This window comes from Sminthopsis crassicaudata, chromosome 1, assembly GCF_048593235.1.
Source record: "Sminthopsis crassicaudata isolate SCR6 chromosome 1, ASM4859323v1, whole genome shotgun sequence".
In the NCBI taxonomy this organism is placed as follows: Eukaryota; Metazoa; Chordata; class Mammalia; order Dasyuromorphia; family Dasyuridae; genus Sminthopsis; species Sminthopsis crassicaudata.
The window spans coordinates 404,537,344-404,557,694 of NC_133617.1; the positions used below are offsets into that span (position 1 = coordinate 404,537,344).

The 20,351-nt window shown below is 37.6% G+C and overlaps 1 protein-coding gene across 3 annotated transcripts in view; it reads left to right on the forward strand.

Moving 5' to 3' along the window:
• The first annotated feature begins 10,519 nt into the window (after positions 1–10,519).
• TEX10 (testis expressed 10) overlaps positions 10,520–20,351 on the forward strand; it is a 64,929-nt gene continuing 55,097 nt past the window's right edge. The window contains exon 1 of one of the 3 annotated variants that reach the window (XM_074280076.1): positions 10,520–10,730. The gene's annotated coding sequence lies outside the window, so the exon portion shown is untranslated. Of the gene's footprint in view, positions 10,731–11,108; positions 11,314–20,351 lie in introns of those variants that run through there. The other 2 variants (XM_074280077.1, XM_074280078.1) reach the window with 2 other exon arrangements.

The following is a 20,351-nucleotide window of genomic DNA, read 5'->3' on the forward strand; positions in this document are numbered from 1 at the left end:
CAGCAAGACAAGAAAAGAAATAGAGAACTTTTCAGTGAGGAGCTGACACTTCATTAACTGGCATTCATTCTTGAAATATTTTTCCTCCTCATTTTTACCAACTTATTTCTGTGTCTTTTCTCAAGATTCAGCTCAAATTCTCTCTTCTGTCAGGCCTTTCCTGGTCTCCCATTTCTAATAATTCCTGTGCCCATATATTGTGAGCCTTCCTTCAAAAAATTCCCTGTAATTTATCCTCTCTCTATTTTATATGTATATAATTATTTGCTTGTTGTTTCCCTCATTAGAATGTGAGTTCTTTGAAGGCAGGAACTATTTTCCACTCTGCTTTCTTTGTCTCTAGAACTTAAGAAATTCTTGTTGACTAACTGATATTATGGCAGCTTCAGAATAAGAAACGAGAATACTCTCAAGGAATTGAACTGGACCAAAAAAGTAGCCATAAGAAAGCCTTGAAGAAGCACAATAAAAAAATCTGGAGACTGGGATTATCATAATAATGAGAGATGCATGTTAAAAAGGTAGGATATCTTATTCATAAGAGTGAGGAGGCTATGACAAAGATCACTTAGGATTTGATAGCAGTGTTTCAGGTAAGTAGCTTTAAATGTGGCATTTAGTGTATCTAGAAGAGGAGGCATAGGATGAATTCAGTGAGAAAGGAATTATAAAACAGCCAATTTTAACATAGTACTTTAAGGTTTGAAAAGCACTTAGATATATTTCATTATTACTATTTTATAAATGAGAAAATTGAATCTGAAAGAAATTAAATGGTTTTTCTAGGTCTATATAGTTAATAAATGTGTAAAGTAAGATTTGAATTCAGTTCTTCTTTACTCTAATTTCATAGCTCTCTCCATTTTACCACCTAACTACCTAAGGAATGACTTTAGGGGATAACCTAAGTTTTAGATTTCCAAATCAATGTTCTAAATTTTGCCAGTAGACAAGAGTGTTCTTTGTGTCAATCTTTTTTAAGAAAGATGTTTTGCTTTATCTACTCATATGAAAGTGTTCCAAATCACTACTGATCAGAGAAATGCAAATTAAAACAACTCTGAGATATCACTACCCACCTGTCAGATTGGCTAAGATGACAGGAACAAATAATGATGAATGTTGGAGGGGCTGTGGGAAAACTGGGACACTGATACATTGTTGGTGGAGTTGTGAAAAAATCCGGCCATTTTGGAGAGCAATTTGGAACTATCCCAAAAAGTTATCAAACTGTGCATACCCTTTGATCCAGCATTGCTGCTATTGGGCTTATATCCCAAAGAAATACTAAAGAGGGGAAAGGGACCTGTGTGTGCCAAAATGTTTGTGGCAACCCTTTTTGTAGTGGCTAGAAACTGGAAGATGAATGGATGTCCATCAATTGGAGAATGGTTGGGTAAATTATGGTATATGAAGGTTATGGAATATTATTGCTCTGTAAGAAATGATCAACAGGAGGAATACAGAGAGGTTTGGAGAGACTTACATGAACTGATGCTGAGTGAAATGAGCAGAACCAGAAGATCACTATACACTTCAACAACAATACTATATGAAGATGTATTCTGATGGAAGTGGATATCTTCAACATAGAGAATATACAACTCACTTCCAGCTGATCAATGATGGACAGAAACAACTACACCCAGAGAAGGAACACTGGGAATTGAATGTAAAATATTAGCACTACTGTCTATCTACCCAGGTTACTTATACCTTCGGAATCCAATACTTATTGTGCTACAAGAAAATTGGATTTACATACATATATTGTATCTAGGTTATACTGTAACACATGTAAAACGTGTGGGATTGCCTGTTATCTAGGGGAGGGAGCAGAGGGAGGGAGGGGAAAATTTGGAAAAATGGATACAAGGGATAATGTTATAAAAAAATTACTCATGCATATATACTGTCAAAAAAATTTATAATTATAAAATTAATTAAAAAAAAGAAAGATGTTTTGAAAAGTTCTCACTGAGGAAAAGGTTGGAGATGTCTTTTCAAGTGATTTTTTTTTCTAACGTTATATAGTAGATGACAGATTTGACATTTGAACTTGGTTTCTTTGACTTCAGATATGTTTTTAATAGATTTCATGCATTGTTGGTGGAGTTGTGAAATGATCTATCCATTCTGGAAAACAATTTAGAACTATGCCCAAAGAGCTAATAAAAAAAAAAAAAAAAAAGCTAAAATCTTTTGATGAAGCAGTGTCACTACTAAATCTATATCCCAAAGAGATTTTAAAAGAGGAGAAAGGACTTGGTTGTACAGAAATGTTTGTAGCAACTCTTTTTTTTTTTTTTTTTTTTTTTTGTGGTGGCAAGGAATTGGAAAATGAGTGGATGTCCCATATATGAATGTTATGGAATGTTATTGTTTCTATGATAAATGATGAGCAGGTTGATTTCAGAAAATCCTGGAAAGACTTACTGAACTGAAGCTGAGTTAAGTGAAAACCTTGTACATAGTAACAAAAAGATTTTGTGACGCTTTACGACAGATGACTTAGCTCTTCTCAGCAATATAGTGATTCAAGACAATTCCAATAGACTTGGGATAGAAGATGCCATCTTACTCCAGAGAGAGAACTATGGATACTGAATGTGGATCAAAGTACACTATTTTTGCCTATTTTGTTTTTTCTTTACCATAGTTTTTACTCTTTTGTTCTTATTTTTCTTTTACAACATGACTAATATGGAAATATGTTTAAAATGATTGCACATGTATAATTTATATCAGATTGCTTGCTATGTTGGGGATGAGGGGGTAGATAAGGGAAGGAGGGAGAAAAATTTAGAACACAAAATTTTACAAAATTGAATGTTGAAAACTATCTTTGCATGTAATTGGAGAATAAAATACTATTGAATTATTTAAAAATTCGCTTTTGTCAGAGTTTGAGTTCCAAAATTTTTTCTCCCTCCATACCTTTCCTCTCTACTTTGCAAGATAGCAAACTATAGGTTATACATGTATAATCTTTTTTTTTCCCCCAAAGACAAAAAACATGAGAGAAAAACAAACAAATAAAAAGGTGAAAATACTATAAATACTATGCTTCCATCCACTTTCAGTCTCTATAATTCTTTCTTTGGAAGTGGATGGCATTTTACATCCCAAGTCTATTAAAATTGTCTTGGATCACTATATTGCTGAGAAGAGCCAAGTCTATCCTGATTGATCATCACATAATCTTGTCACTGTGTATAATATTCTCCTGGTTCTGCTCACTTCACTCAGCATCAATTCATGTAAGTCTTTCCAAGCTTTTTTGATTCTGAAATTAGCTTGCTCATCATTTCATACAGAGCAATAATATTCCACATCTATTCATCTATAATATACCACAATCTATTCAGCCATTCCCCAAATGGTGGGCATCCACTCATTGCCACCACAAAAAAAGTTGATACAACAAACATTTTGTACATGTGGGTCCTTCTCCTCTTTTAAAATCTCTTTGGGATACAAACCCAGTAGTGACACTGCTGGATCAAAGAGTATGCACAGTTTTATAACTCTTTGGTATAGTTCTAAATTGTTTTCCAGAATGGCTTGATCACTTCATAGTTTTTCTTCTCATCCTCTCTCCCATACCTCATGGTATCTTTCTTCTTGTTATAGCTATCTCTTTTAGGGTACAATCCCTTTTAGTGTTAACCTGCCAATCAGTGTTGTAACTCTATTCCCTTGTTAACCTCTTTTGGGGTTAATCTGCTAAATTCCTCTGTGGAGTTAGCTTGACCGTTAATGACATACTCCCATCTCATAGTATATATTCCCTTTCTCTTGGTTAATCCATTGGGAAACTTGTCTTTTCCATTGTTAATTGTTAAAATACTCTTTTCCTTGCTAATTATATACTTTCCCAAATCTATTTTATATTTACCATCCTTGGTGTTTATTTTATTTTTTCATTTTATCTATAACTTCTCAAAAACTAAAGTTATCTTTAGGCAAAGAGAATGTAATTATGAATTCTTCATGTATGCCTCATGCCTTGTGCTTCTTATTTTAAGTTAGAAATTACTACCCTAATCCTATCAAAGGGTATGCACAGTTTTATAGCTCTTTGGGCTATAAATTGCTCTCCAAAATGGCTGGATCATTTCACAACTTCACCAACAATGTATTGGTGTCCCAGTTTTCCTATATCCTCTCCAACATTCATCAACAAAAATGAATTTACTTTATTTTGAGGATCAAATAAGATATTAGTTCAATCAACAAACAAAATTTGATTAAATACCTGCTAGGTGCTATACCTTCAAAGATAATTCACTTGCATGTCTGTGACATTACCACTCTGATAGCAAAGTCATTTTCAAGAACCAAGGACAAACAGCAATCTCTGTGAAGAGGAGATCCCACAATGAGGACTGGGCAACACAACTTGCTTGCTTACTTCTTCTTTTTTTCAGTATTTAGGTTTCTTTCTTAGGGAGTGCCTTAACCCTAAATTATTCTGGTTCTCCTTGACCAATATAACAGGTCCTATGCCAAATCTAGCTTGGTCATTGTTTGGTCCCTGATTGACTCAGGATGAATATAAATAACAATTTTTTTTCTATTTTGTCCAGAAACCTCTCAGGCTTTTCCCCCTCCAGATTCTTTTTTTTTTTTAAATAAAATACACCTTTCTCTGACTCCTTTCTTATGGACCTTAATCATTGATTGCCTCAGTCAAACTAAGACCAGTTAAAGATCTACTTAGCTTAAAAGGGCCAAGGTCTCCCTTTACTTCTAGGGCCATCTCCAGTTGACTTGATCTATATGTTGCGACTGAATACAGATGATATTGGAGGAGAAAGTGAGGCAGGTGACCTTGACCAGCTCTCCTTCACTTAAATCCAACTCACTTGCAAGTCATAGAATGGTCATCTTGGAGAATGAAGGGCAAACAACTATAACAACAACAAAGAATACAAAGGGGAAAACAAGATAGTATTTGCCCTCAACGAACAGGCTTTCATTTGGGGAAGAGATCTTGTGTGTGTGTGTGTGTGTGTGTGTGTGTGTGTGTGTGTGTGTGTGTGTGTATGTGTATGTGTATGTATGCATGTATGCAACAAATTAAATATTTCAATAATCTTGTTGATTTGGACATTCCCTTCAGTGATATAGATCACTGTGCTTGCCCATCCCATACAACTTTTGTCTATGTCTTCCCATAACAATCATCTACTCAATGCACTGCAGACCTTCCTTGATTTCTCTTGACATAAGAACTATACTAGTGAAGTGCTGTAGCTATTGCAATTATCATACCCTTGCCCTACAACATGATGAGTCCATCTCCTTTTCTTATCATACATTTTTCCTTAATGATACCTTTTACTTCTGTTCTTCTTAAAGTTTCTCAATAATTACATGTTACAGCTTACTCGCAGCCACTTTGCACCTTTCCATCCATTGCTCTCTCTATGATATTTTTAATTCATTGGAGACTATTATATTCTATTTGTCACTGCTATTTTGCATTGAGAAAAAATAAATGCATTCTGATTTTTTTTTCCCCCTTGGGGAGGGAAGAAGAAGCAAATGAGACACTAGACCACCCATAGATTCCTCTTTTTTTACTCCTAAAAGTAATCACATTGATGAGGTTCGACATAGGGCAAGGTGTTGTGGGAATTCCCTTCTGGTCGACGCAGGTCTTTTATAAATGAATTTATGAACCCAAAAAGTTAGACTGGCAAAAGAAGTTTATTAGCACTTGGCATTGGGAAGTTAGCCTTTGCTAGGAAGACTGACTTCCAAATGGCAAGGTCCTGGCAAAGAGGTAAAGGTCTAGCAGAGAAATCCTGATAGAGAGGTAAAGAGGGGTAAGGTCCTGTTAGGGAAATAGATGAGAGAGGTTAACGCTGAAAAAGAGAATGTCTTTTCAGCGGGCAGAGAGTCCCTCACAGGTAGTTATGCCAAGGGAGGTCCCTTGGCCTGGTATGATTTCTGCTTTTGCCTTCTCTGCAAAGAATGAGCACTTAGTTGTCTATTTTTATAATTGAAACTTTGGCTAGAGGCTGGGGAGAGGTTAGAGTTGAAATCAAACAGAGATTTTCGGAACTGAATAGAAATTTTCCATTTGAATTAGTGTCCCTGGACTAATCTCCAACTCAGTAAAGGTTGAAACCTAGATCACCATAAAGGGCTAAATAGGAGTGGTCCTGGACTCAACTAGACCCACCCAGATAACTGAATGAAACCACTTTATCTTCATTCCCTGGGGGTGTGGGTCTCTCTAGGGAAAGCTTCTCTGAGGGAGTTTCTCAAGCATTCCCCCCAAAGTCTGAGAGAGAGTGAGAGAGAGTTTTGGGACTCCCCTTGTCATTTAAAATCATAAATTAAATTCAATTAGACAACCATTTATTAAAAGCCTATTATATTCAGTACGAGAATCAGGAAGATCCATGGTTCAGATCCAGCGATTTTGAGGAACAAAATCATAGATCCACAATTGATTCTCTAAGACTCTAAATTGTAGAATATTTAATAATCTACCAAACTAATAAAATCACATCTAGACCAAACAACAACAACAAAAACTCCAAACTTTTGTGTTCTCTTAGGAGATGGAGATTAAAAAGTGACATAAGATGATGTGGTGCAACCATTGTCAGGAATGATATAAACTTTAACCAGTCCATGTTGTAACATTACCAGGAATGTACTCCTGTTCCCATTTTCACACACAAAGGGAGGCCAATTTCCTTGTACTGTCTTATTAGCATGACTAAGAAATGTTCAATTCACCATATCATTTAAGGGATCTCTCTTCTCTGCACAGGTGCTCTAGTCACATTTTTGCCCTACAAAAGACCTTTGTGACCAAAGCAACTTCATTTTCCTATATTATCATACCTTATTTCCTCCTGTCCCATCATGCTGTTGCTGATGTAGACATAATGTTCGCAAATCTGTTCTCAACTAGAATCTTCCTTAACTCTCTAGTTCTTGCTTACTTCTCCTTACCCTCTTACCTCTTACCCTTAAATAAATAATTCCCTTCACTCACATCTTGTTGCTTAGTCATTTTGATTTAACCCATGTGTTTTTTCATGACAATAAAGGGTCCTTGTGACTATAACACCAGTTTTGAATTTTTCACATTCCAAACTGCTCTCCCACTACCTGCTCTACCAACTCTACCAACAACATATTAGTATTCCAGTTTTCCCACATCCCCTCCAACATTTATCTTTATTTTTTCCTGTCCAGATGAATTTTTCTACAGCACAAGTCTGATCATACTGGAAAGGTAGCATGATATAAAGTCAATCAACAAGGACTTATTGTCCCTGGCAAACACACACTGTGTTTAGAACTGATGAGAGAAAGACAGAGACATAATGTTTGTCTTCCATAAGTTCATATTCTGATGATGGAATAATATGCAATGTACTTAATATAGAGATGTAAATGGAAGATAATCTCAGAACAGCAAGTAAGTATAGCTTCATATAAAGTACGTGGAGGGGAGTACAATATGAGAAGATTGGAAAGGTAAAAAGTGGTCAGGTTGTGTAGGACTTTGAAAGCCAAATAGAAGATTTTATATTTGATCATCCTGGATGGTTTAAGGAAAGGAAAGAATGGAAGGGGAAAAGCATTTATTTTGTGCTACGATATACCAAGTATTGCATTGTGTTTCAAAAATATTACTTCATTATTACTACATACCTCTCAGATTGGCTAAGATAATAGGTAAACATAATGATGAATGTTGGAGGAGATGGAAAACTGGGACATTGATACATAGTTGGTGAAGTTGTGAATTGATTCAACCATTCTAGAGAGCAATGTGGAACTATGCCCAAAGGACTATCAAACTGTGCACACCCTTTGATCCAGGAATGTTCTCTACTGAATCTGTATCCCAAAGAGATCATAAAAAAGAGAAAGGGACCCACATGTGCAAAAATGTTTGTGGCAGCCTTCTCTGTAGGAGAATGGCTGAATAAGTTATGACATATGAATGTTATGGAATGTTATTGTTCTATAAGAAACTATCAACAGGATGATTTCAAAGAGGCCTGAGAAACTTAAATGAACTCAAACTAAGTGGAGTAAAACAAGGAGAATATTGTACAAACAACAACATGATTACACCATGATCAATTCTGATGGATGTGACTCTTTTCAATAGGGATGTGGTTCAGACCAGTTCCAATGGTCTTGTGACGAAGAGAACCATCTGCATCCAGAGAAAAACGATGGGGACCGAATATGGATCACAACATAATATTTTCCCTATTTTTATTGTTGTTTGCATTTTGTTTTCTTTCTCACTTTTTCTCTTTTTGATCTGATTTTTTTTGTGCAGTATGATAATTGTATATATATGAATTGCATATGCCTAACATATATTGGATTCTTGCTGTCTAGAGGTGAGGGTGGGAGGGAGGGAAGGAAAAAAATTGGAACATCAGGTTTTGTAAAGATTAATGTTGAAAACTTTCTATGCATTTTTTCCCTGAGGCAATTGAGTTAAGTGATTTGCCCAGGATCACATAGCTAGGAAGTGTTAAGTGCCTGAAACCAGATTTAAACTCAGGTTCTTCTAACTTCAGGGCTGGTGCTCCACCTAGCTGCCCCTATGCATATATTTTGAAAATTTAAAAAATATATATAAAAAATATTACCTCAAAATAGGGAGCCACTAATGTTTTTTAAGTTTATCAAGACTAGCAGCTGAAGGGAAGATGGATTAGACTGGGAAGAGGAAAGGGAGACCATGTCTATAAAGGACATCAGACTTGATAGGAATCAGGATCTAAATTGTATCTAAAACCTGCTTTAGATTCTTTTACTAAGTTCTGTAACCACATAAAGAAAGCAAATTTTCAGAGCCACATACAACATGGAGATAATTAGTATACAGCGTTCTTTAGGATCGATGAGATCTAGATATGGGGTAACTAAATGAAATTAGGGTTAATTGAGGTCTAGTGGCAGGTTTGGGATACAGGGAGTCACATGGAGCTCCCCTGCAACTCCTTTGGATTCCAAGCAAGGATACAGAGTTAAATGAGGTCTAGTGGCGTGGGAGTCCTCTGTAAAGGAATTTACAGACCCGAAAACCTCGATGGATAAAAGGTTTATTGTGGGGTTTGGAAGTAAAGTCTAGTTAGTAAAAGGTGTTAAGTAAAGAGAGGAGGGCACCAGAACCAGTGCTCCAGCCAGCAGAGAGTTAGCATGTTTAGACCCTCTGCAAAGGGAGGGCTCCAGCCTGGCTCTTTTATAAAGAGAGATTTAGCTAAAGGGGCCTGTGGGTGCAGTCCCAAGTTAGCTCCTCCATGGGTTTCAGCCAGGGCTAGAATTTGCTAGGTGGGGGTTGGGAAACCTGAGCAGATCTTTAGAATGGGGGCTGGGACAGCCCAAGTTGGATCAGATCCGGTGGGGGCTGGGAGAGGTCGGATATCTCCTACTGGAATTCAAAAGGGTGCTTTTGACCAGGACTCGTGAATCAAAGGTCCTAGCTTCTTCAGCTTTGGGGAGGGGGGAGGTTGGGAATCAGAAAGGAAAAAATCAATCTGAAAAGACTAGTCTTAAAGGGACCACAACCCGCATGGGGATCATTGTACATATTTAGATCTGGAAGGGATCTTGGAGGTGATCTGGTCCATTCCTTTCATTTTACAGGTGAGGAAACCGAGAAGCAGTTATCCAAGGTCACAGTTGAGTGATAGGAGTGGTGATAGGATAGAAATTCTTCTATTCCAAGTACAATACCATCTAAATGTGACTTTTTTGTTGCCTCAGCTCAAAACTCCTTCATTTTGTCTGTATGTTCTCGAGAGTACAATGTAAACACATCCAGCCACAGCTTCTATCCTTTCTCCATCCTCCTCCAAATCAACCCAAGCCACGACCGTGCTTGTCCTGGAAAACCCATCATGTTTTCTGCTGGTTCTTTGTTACTGACGTGACCTTCCAGGACCCTTCTTCCGCCCGGCACTCTGCCGGGACACCAGCTCGGCTCGCCGCGTAGAGACAGGAGCCGCCTCTTGGGTAAACCCGTCCTAATGCACCTCCCCAAACTGTACCAGATCCCTAGCCTCCGGAGTCGGTCGTTTCCCTCTCTTTAGGAGTTGCGGTCTTTCTTCCTCGCCACCCATCTGAGTGTGTGCTCGCTTCCTCCCCTCCCAGAAGAAAAGCGCCCTGAGGGAGGGACCGGGTCATTTCTACCGCGCACTTACCCCTCGGTACCCCCAACTTAAAGTAATGCTTGCTTTGGCATTTGGGGGAATTGCTTAAACTATGTATTCACGAGCGCGAGAATGAACGCAGGGTTCACTCCCTAGGAGGGTCTCTTCTCCAGGTTTTGCGGCCGGAGTCGGAATGGGGGTAGACTGGCCTCAGGCTGAAGATAAGGCACTAGAGAGAGGGACCAATTACGTGGGAATTCTGAGGACTGGCCACTGTCCTCTAAGGCACCGCCCCAAGGGGGCGGGGCAAATAACCCCTCCCCCTCCCCGTTGCGCGCCTGGGACGTCACGTGGGAGTGCACTCTGCGAGGGGCGGGGACAGGGAAAGCGGATTTCCGGGCGGGGGAAAGCTACGCGGAGGCCGCGTGAGGAATAGGCGATTTGAAAACACGCTCTCTGCTAAAGCAGAAGAAAAGGCAGCGTTGAGCGCGGCGAGTTCGCTGAGGTACTAGTGGCAGGAGCCGACATCTCTCCTAGCCCTCCTTGGGCCCTGCGTACCTCACATTAAAGTCCCAGGTTAGAAGCCCGAGGCTAGGGCCGGGGGTGGGGGGGGGAAGCGGCGGAGACCCTGAGCTAGCGGCGCGGGAGTCCCAGCGCGGGGATCCGGACCGCCCGAGCCCGTGGGCTTTCCCGCGCGCGCATAGGCTGCGGGAGGCCTGAGGCCTAAGACATGGGGACCAGCTGCCCTGGAGCCAGGGCAAGGGGCGAGCGTGGGTCCACCGGGCTGGCTTTGGGGGTCTGCCTGCTGGTTGTTTGTTGGGCAGGTGGGGGCGGGGCGGGGCGTCTGCTGCTCCCTGGAGCTCTGAGTTCTCGTGTTGGGGATGGCGGAGGAGCGAGGCTCCCTGCGCTCTCCACTTGGGGATGGGGGCCGGCCTAGCTGGGGCCTAGCCTGCGAAGCTCGTCCCCTCTCCTCCTCCCTTCCCCCTACTTCCCGCCTACTCGTCTTTGGCCTAGGCTAGGCCGAGGAGCAGGGCGTAAGCCGTCCGGGTAAATTGCAAGGAGGAAGGGGTCCCGCTGCCCTCCCTCCAATGAAAGCTCTGACTGAGAAGCATTCGAGGTCTCTTGCGCCTGGTGATTTCATGGGGAAGGTACCATATTCGTAAGTGAAGAATTTAATAAAATTTCATTCCCTATAGCCATGCTTTCCGAGCTTGCTGTGCCTCGGAAGACCATCATGCTTCAGTGGCTCTCCACTCCTGAACGAGTTCTGGGTAGTTGGGAAAGGTCTTTGGAATGCGAAGCACCTGGGGGTGGCGGTGGGAGTGCCTTTCTCTGGCTCTTGGGGAGTTTTTCTGGGAGTACCCCCAGTTCATTGGGCCAACATTTTCCTGGTTCGTAGTTTTTTTCCATATTGCTCTATTCTGTTAGATTGTGAGCTCCAGGAGAGCAGCAACTATTTTTTGCCTTTCTTTGTATCCCCAAAGAAAAACATAGTGCCTGACGAATAGTGAGTGCTTAATAAATGCTAGTTGATTCAATGAATTTCACATTTGTTCACTTGTTGTGCTTGTGTGCACGGTTCTGAAACCAAGATTGTTATCCTGAGGTGGGGAGGGATTGAAGGTACAAGAGAAAATACATGACATACAAAGTTTTTACTTCTTAGTGACTCAGCTATGGTGGGGTTAGGGAACAGACAAATTGAAGATGTATAAAGCATTTACAATGTGCAAGGGATAAGCTTATTTTATAGACAGGACTTAAAAAATTATTGGTATCGTGAGGAAATTCTTAAAGTAACTTGCAGTCTTTGAGAATAACTAAGTGCTGAGAGGTTATGTGGGACTGGCCCAGAGTGAAAAAACTAGTATGTGTCAGAAGCTGATCTTTACTTGAATCCAGGTGGTTTGGCTTTGAGACTTGTTCTCCATTAGCTTTTTATTTACAAAACATGCATGGGCAATTTTTCAACATTGACTCTTGCAAAAACCTTCAATTCAAACTTTTCCCCTCCTTCCCCCACCCCCTCCCCTAGGTAGGTCCAATACATGTTAAATACAATATATGTAAATATATTTATATAGTTACCTTGCTGCACAAGAAAAATCGGATCTAGAAAGAAACAAAAAAAGCCTGAAAAGGAAAACAAAAATGCAAGCAAACAATACAAAGACTGGAGCTGCTATGTTGTGGTCCACATTCATTTCCCATATCCCTCTGGATATAAATGATTTCTTCTTTACTGAACAATTGGAACTAGTTTGAATCATCTCATTGTTGAAGAGAGCCACATCCATCAGAGGAGATTATCGTATAATCTCTTGGTTCTGCTCATTTCACTTAGCATCAATTCATGTAAGTCTCTTCAGGCCTCCATAAAATCATTCTGCTGGTCATTTCTTAAAGAACAATAATATCCAATCAAGCCATTCTCCAATTGATAAATGGTCAAAGGATATGAATAAACAATTCTCAGACAAAGAAATTGAAACTATTTCTATCCATATGAAAAGATGCCCCAAGTCATTATTAATCAGAGAAATGCAAATTAAGACAACTCTGAGATACCACTACATACCTGTCAGATTGGCTAGAATGACAGGGAAAGATAATTTTAGAATGTTGGAGGGGATGTGGGGAAACTGGGACACTGATATATTGTTGGTGGAATTGTGAAACAATCCAACCATTCTGGAGAGCAATTTTATGCTCAAAAAGCTATCAAACTGTGCATGCCCTTTGACCCAGCAGTGTTACTACTGGGCTTATATCCCAAAGAGATCTAAAGAAGGAAAAGGGACCTGTATGTGCAAGAATGCTTGTGGCAGCCCTCTTTGTGGTGGCCAGAAACTGGAAACTACAGGGATGCCCATCAATTGGAGAATGGCTGAATAAATTGTGGTATATGAATGTTATGGAATATTATTGTTCTGTAAGAAATGACTAACAGGATGATTTCAGAAAGGCCTGGAGAGACTTACATGAACTGATGCTGAGTGAAATGAGCAGGACCAGGAGATCATTATATACTTCCACAATAATACTGTATGATGATCAATTCTGATGGACGTGGCCATCTTCAACAATGAGATGAATCAAATCAGTTCCAATAGAGCAGTAATGAACTGAACCAGTTATACCCAGGGAAAGAACTCTGGGAGATGATTATGAACCACTACATAGAATTCCCAATACCCCTATTTTTGTCCACTTGCATTTTTGATTTCCTTCACAGGCTAATAGTACATACTTCAAAGTCTGACTCTTTGTACAGCAAAATTAACTCTTTGGACATGTATACATATATTGTATTTAACTTATACTTTAACATGTTTAATTAACATGTATTGGTCAACTTGCCATCTGGGGGAAGGGATGGGGGAAAGGAGGGAAAAAGTTGGAACAAAAGGATTTACAATTGTCAATGCTGAAAAATAACCTATGCATAGATCTTGTAAATAAAAAGCCATAATAAGAAAATAATAATATTTTTGTATATATTATATTATACATATGATATATTATATCATAATATTAATAAAAAGAACAATAATATTCTATAACATTCATTTACCACAGCTTATTCAGCCATTTTCCAACTGATGGGCATCCACTCGATTTCCAGTTTCTTGCCACTACAAAAAGGACAGCCACAAACATTTTTGTACATGTGTGTCCCTTTCCCTTTAAGATCTCTTTGGGATATAAGCCCAGTAGTAACACTGCTGGATCAAAGGGTATGCACAGTTTGATAACTTTTTGAGCATAGTTCCAGATTGCTCTCCAGAATGGTTGTATTTGTTCACAATTCCATCAGCAATATATCAGTATCCCAGTTTTCCCTTACCCCCTCCTACATTTCATCATTATCTTTTCCTAGCATCTTAGCCAATCTGTTGTTCTCTGTTTCCTGGGCTGTGCTTAAAGTATATGCAAGGCACTAGAAGAAACTTTTTCATATTTATTTCAACCCTTTCCCTTCTCTCAAAGCACTGGTAAATATTTCTATATTTGTTTGGTAAAACAAGGTAGGAATTAAAGTAGCAAACAGAAATAAGTATTTAAAGATAATTTAAAGCAAGTCAGTCTTGAAACCAGTAATATGTAAGACTTAGGTTGGAACTATGGAAAGATTAAGGTCCTCATCATGGCTCCCTGGCTTATTGTAGTAGTTTCCTTAGTTTGTTTATTTGGCTATCTTCTCTTCCATTAATCTGTCTTATTCCCCTATCCAGAAACTCCAGTGGCTTCATATTGCCTATAGTCTAAAATATAAATTCCTCTGATTGCCTTTCTTCACCTTCTGGTTTCAGCCTGCCTTTCTAGGTTTATTGTAATTTACTCTTTGATAACTTTAGTACTCTAAACTCTGCCTAAATTGACTTAATCTTTCCTGTACCAGCTGACAAGCCATCTTTGCCTTTGAACTGAGTCCTTCTTATCTCCAATTTGAGTTCTCATCTTTTCAGAGAATTCTTACTTTTCTTTAAGGCATAAATCAGCTGTCAGTTCTTATAGGAAGCCTATTCTCTTTTTAAAAAATTATTAAAGCTTTTTATTTTCAAAACACACATACTTTTCAACATTTACCCTTGTAAAACTTTTGTGTTCTAAAAATTTTTTTCTTCCCCTAGACGTCAAGTAATCCAATTTATGTTAAACATGCACAATTCTTTTACATATATTTCCACAATTATGTTCCACAAGAAAAATCAAATCAAAAAGGAAAAAAATGAGAAAGAAAACAAAATGCAAGCAAACAATAAAAAGAGGGAAAATGTACTATGTTGTGATCCACACTCAGTCCCTACAGTCCTCTCTCTGGGTGCAGATGGCTCTCTATCACAAGACTATTGGAACTGGCCTGAATCACCTTGCTGTTGGGAAAAAAAAAAAGCCATTTCTATCCAAATTGATCATCATTTTATCTAATTCATTTTATCCTTGCAGCTATCTGAGTTCGATCCTATTATGGTTCTGTTATTTCTCTTTTACTGGAAACTGGCGCAGACAGCTCAAGTAACTTACTTAAGGTAGTGTGAGGCAAGATTTGAACACGGATCTTTCTGACTCCAGGTCCAATGCTTACTGTGCCATCTTTACAGCTTGGGAATTAGCAATCCTTTGGAAATTGTGTATTTTATGGAACAAAATCAGCATAATTGAACTTGTGAAAGTGTATTTTATTCTTCAAAGTAACTTTATGGTCAATCTTTATTTTTTTTTTTTTAATAACTTTTTATTGTCAGAACATTATGGATGGATAATTTTTTACATTATCCCTTGCATTCACTTCCGTTCTGACTTTTCCCTTCCTTCCCTCCACCCCCTCCCGTAGATGGCAGGCCATCTTATACATATTAAATATAGTATATCCTAGATACAATATATGTGTGCAGAACCATACAATTCTCTTGTTGCACAGGAAGAGTTGGATTCAGAAGGTAAAAAATAACCTGGGAAGAAAAACAAAAATTCAAGTAGTCCACATTCATTTCCTAGTGTTCCTTCTCTGGGTGTAGCTGATTCTGTCCATTATTGATCAATTGGAATTGAATTAGATCTTCTCTTTGTCGAAGATATCCACTTCCATCAGAATACATCCTCATACAGTATTGTTGTTGAAATGTATAATGATCTCCTGATTCTGCTCATTTCACTCATCATCACTTCATGCAAGTCTCTCCAAGCCTCTCTGTATTCCTTCTGTTGGTCATTTCTTACAGAACAATAATATTCCATAACATTCATATGCTACAATTTACCCAACTATTCTCCAATTGATGGACATCCATTCATTTTCCAGTTTCTAGCCACTACAAAAAAGAGCTGCCACAAACATTTTGGCACATACAAGTCCCTTTCCCTTTAGTATTTCTTTGGGATATAAGCCCAATAGTAGCACTGCTGGATCAAAGGGTATGCACAGTTTGATAACTTTTTGGGCATAATTCCAGATTGCTCTCTAGAATAGTTGGATTCTTTCACAACTCCACCAATAATGTATCAATATCCCAGTTTTACCACATCCCCTCCAACATTTATCATTATTTTTTCCTGTCATCTTAGCCAATCTGACAGGTATGTAGTGGTATCTCAGAGTTGTCTTAATTTGTATTTCTTTGGTCAATAGTGATTTGGAACATAAGGGCAATCTTTCAATCAGCTCTTCATTATTGCTTCTATGAAGGTGAAATAGTGTGGATTATAAGAGAGATGGATAATCTGACCAGGATTCTCTAGCTTGATGAGTAGAAGCAGATTACATAATATTCAAGATAGTCCAGGAAATGGCTGGTCATGTTCTTTTAGTGAAACCTTTTGTATTTCTTTATCTTAAGTTGTCCTACAATAAAATTGGAAGGCAAACTTGGTAAAACTAGGACAACAGTTTTGCATGAATAATGGATTACCTTTGATGAACATAAGGTTTAAATAATTGTAATGTCAGGCAGCTGATCGATAGAGCTTTAATTAAGAAGTGCCAATTATTATTTATTATACTCCTTTTCTCCTTTCAGTATTCTGTTATGTTAGTTATTCTGTTATAGTTATGCTTGAGGGATGAAAGTAGAAACAATATCCATTTGTAGCTTGGGAGAGATGGCTGGCACAATGGAGAAAGTGCCATCCATGCGTGGAGTCAGGAAGATCTGAGTTTAAATTTGACCTCAGATTTCCTAACTCTGGGATTTGGTGCAAGTCCAATTGAAGTTGCTTCAATTGCCACCTCTACTGAAAAAAGAAATCACAAAAATACTCCAGTGTCTTTGCCAAGAAAACTCCAATTGGATCATGAAGAATTAGACATGACTGAAAAATTGTTGAACAACTCCAGAGGAAAAGCAAGGAAAGCCAGACTTGAAATCCTCAACTACATTCCTTCTATTTTATGGGTCATCAAGTCTTCTCTATTCTTTAACAATGTCTTTCACAGCAATTTCTTCTGTTTTTACTGCTGTCATTCTGGTCCATATCTGTATTATAACATCTTTTTTTTTTTCCTTTTCTTTTTTCTTTTCTTTTTTTTTTTTTTGAGTCTGGGGTTAAGTGACTTGCCCAGGGTCACACAGCCAGGAAGTGTTAAGTGTCTGAGACCACATTTGAACTCGGATCCTTCTGAATTCAAGGCTGGTGCTCTATCCACATCGCCACCTAGCTGCCCCCAGCTGCCCCCTTATAACATCTTTTTCAACTTTGAGATAGTAAGATTCTTTTTCTATAAAAATATATACTGTGTGTTAATGCAGCTGATCTGAACTACGATGTGTTTTTATATATATATATATATATATATATATATATATATATATATATATATATATATATATACACACACACACATATATATATATATATATATTTAATATTTTTTTTTAATTGTGAGTTGCATATTCTCTTCTTTCTGGGCCCTCTCCCACCCATTGAGAATATGGTGCCCATTTTACATGGGAAATCATGCAAATGTTTCCATATTAGCTATGCTTTTTTTTTTTTTTTAAGCAAGAAAATGGAAAAAAAAATAATGTCAGTCTACACTCAGTTCTTCTCTTTCTGAAGGTGGGTATATAGTTTCACCATGAGTCTTTTGGAATTATCTTGGCTCGTTGTATTGATCGGAGTAATTTTAAGTTTTTCACAGTTAATCATCACTACAACATTTTTACTGTGTACAATGTTGTCCTGGTTCTGTTCGTTTCATCTTGCTTTGGGTTCATTTTACTATCCCAGAGTTTTCTAAAACCATCTGCTCATCATTTCTTATTGCATAAAATATTCCATCACCATAATATACAACTTATTCTGCCATTCTACTGATGAGATTCTCTCAATTTCCAATTGTTATGCCATCACAAAAAACTCCACACAAAACAAAAAAATAAAACTACAAATATTTTTTGTACATATAGATCTTTTCTTATCTTTTGGATAAATGTAGTGGTATTGCTAGGTCAATGGTATTATAGTCCTTGGGGACTAAATTGTTCTTCAGAATAGTTGGACCAGTTCTCAATTTGACTGTGGGTGTGACTTGAAATAGCCTTCTAATTGGTTTCTCAGATTCTTAAAGACTCTTAAAGCGGTGAAGTCCTCCAAATAGCCAAGATTAATTTCTCAAATTGGGGCTATTGTACTTCAAGGTCTTCATAAATCTAATTTCTCTTTTATTAATTCAAAATTCAACAAATATTTATTTAGGCCTTCTTTCTCTGAAGCATTGATATTTACAAATTTGGTATACTGTTTCCTTTTTACTCCAATACCACTAATGCAAAAGCTGTGAAGCTGCTACTTTCTTTTTTTATTCTTTTTGGTTTTAATTTGATTAAATCTGCAATTTTTTTTATCCTAGAAAAGAAAAGATTTAGGAGACATAATCGTTGACTTCATATGCTTAAAGCCTAGCATGTAGAAAATGAGGGAATAGATAAGTTGTTTTTTGAGGGCAGAATTGGCCCCAGTGGTTTAGACATAGGAAGAAGCTGATTTAACTCCTTGTGAAGTAAGGAATCCATGACAAAAGCTGTCCAACAATGGATTGGGTCATCCTTTGGGTCAAAGAGTTGTCTCACAAGATCTTCACATAAATGACCATGTTATAAATAGGATTTGTATTTTAGGTAGTAGTTGAACTAAAAATAATCTCTGGGCTTTTTCAACTTTGAGATAGTAAGATTCTTTTTCTATAAAAATATATATATTGTGTTAATCTAACTGATCTGAACTATATAACCTTAAATCTCAGAAGTAATATAGCATGTAGATTCATGACATTGTACCATTAGTGATTAATTTCTTTGATCATAGACTTGAGCTGAGAGCTAGTCTCCAATAGATTAATGTGTAAATGTGCATTCCTTCACATAAGGAAGCAGGTTTCAGTTCAGCATGAGGAAGCATTCTTTAGCAAGAGTATCTAAAAATAGGCTACCTTATTTTATCATATAATGTATTTAAGCACAGTATCAGTGAACTGTCATTAATAGAGAGAATTTTTAGGTGCAGTTGGAGTAGATTATTTGGGGTTTTTTAATCAAATGATGGTGTTATCATTTGAGGGTTGGGAGACTGGGATAATCCAAAAGTAATGAAACTTTCTTCTGTGGATTTTATTTGACTATGAGGGAATAACTTAAAGAGAAACTACAAAATGTAAATAAATGCTTCATCATTGGAATAAATGTAGACCTATCCAATTAGTTCCATTACTATACTTATATCTTATAAATAGAATTTTAAAAAAACATTGGGAATAAGTAGATGATGATAGTATCAAAATATAGTTTCAAGGTATTAGTACATAGTGTTATATGATTTCCTTTATTGTTTTGCTTGAAAAAGTTAATCAGTAGATATACATATATTAAACATTAGTTGGTAGTTACATAGGGTATTAATTTTAAGCCTTTTTGTGGCCTAAGCAATAATATAAAAAACAATATAATGTTGGGTTTAGATTTGGAAAACCTAGATTTGTTGCCTAGTCCTAGTTGAGTCTTACTGCTCATTTTGGAAGCCTCATTTGAGCTTGTTAGGTCTTATCTTTCTTATCTATATAATAAAAGAATTGAGGTAAGATTATCTTTTCTATTGTCTTTACTGTAATGTGAAATCTAAGTAATAGCATGAACACGTTGTTGGGCATAGTGACCCAAAGGAAGGGCTAATTTCAGAGTGGACTTGCCATTACCTCACACATATTGGTAACAAGTTAACTGCATCTTCTTTACAACTGCTTTAAGCCTCTGTTCTGATCCATTGTACAGAATCAGTGTTAGGAGTCCTGGGACTACAGTTATACATAATAACCATTACATGTAAGAGGTTATATCCTAAGACATGTCATACCTTGTGTTAAGCATGAATAGAAGTATGGCTTCATAACCTTGCGGCTCCCTGCTTTCCCAGCTAAACATTATCTTAGAAGGAAGAGCTATTTGCTATGTTATTATCTTACAAGTCCCTAGAGGCAGCAAAGTGACTTAGTGGATAGAACAACTGGAGTCACTTCTTTTTAAATCCAGTCTCAGATACTAATTAACTGTGTGTCCCTGAACAAGTCACTTAATCCTGTTTGTCTCAGTTTTCTCATCTGTAAAATGTGTTGGAGAAGGAATTGGCAAACCACTCTAGTAAATTTGCTAAGAAAAACTTAAAATAGGATGATTATGAAGCGTTGGACTTGACTGAAAATTA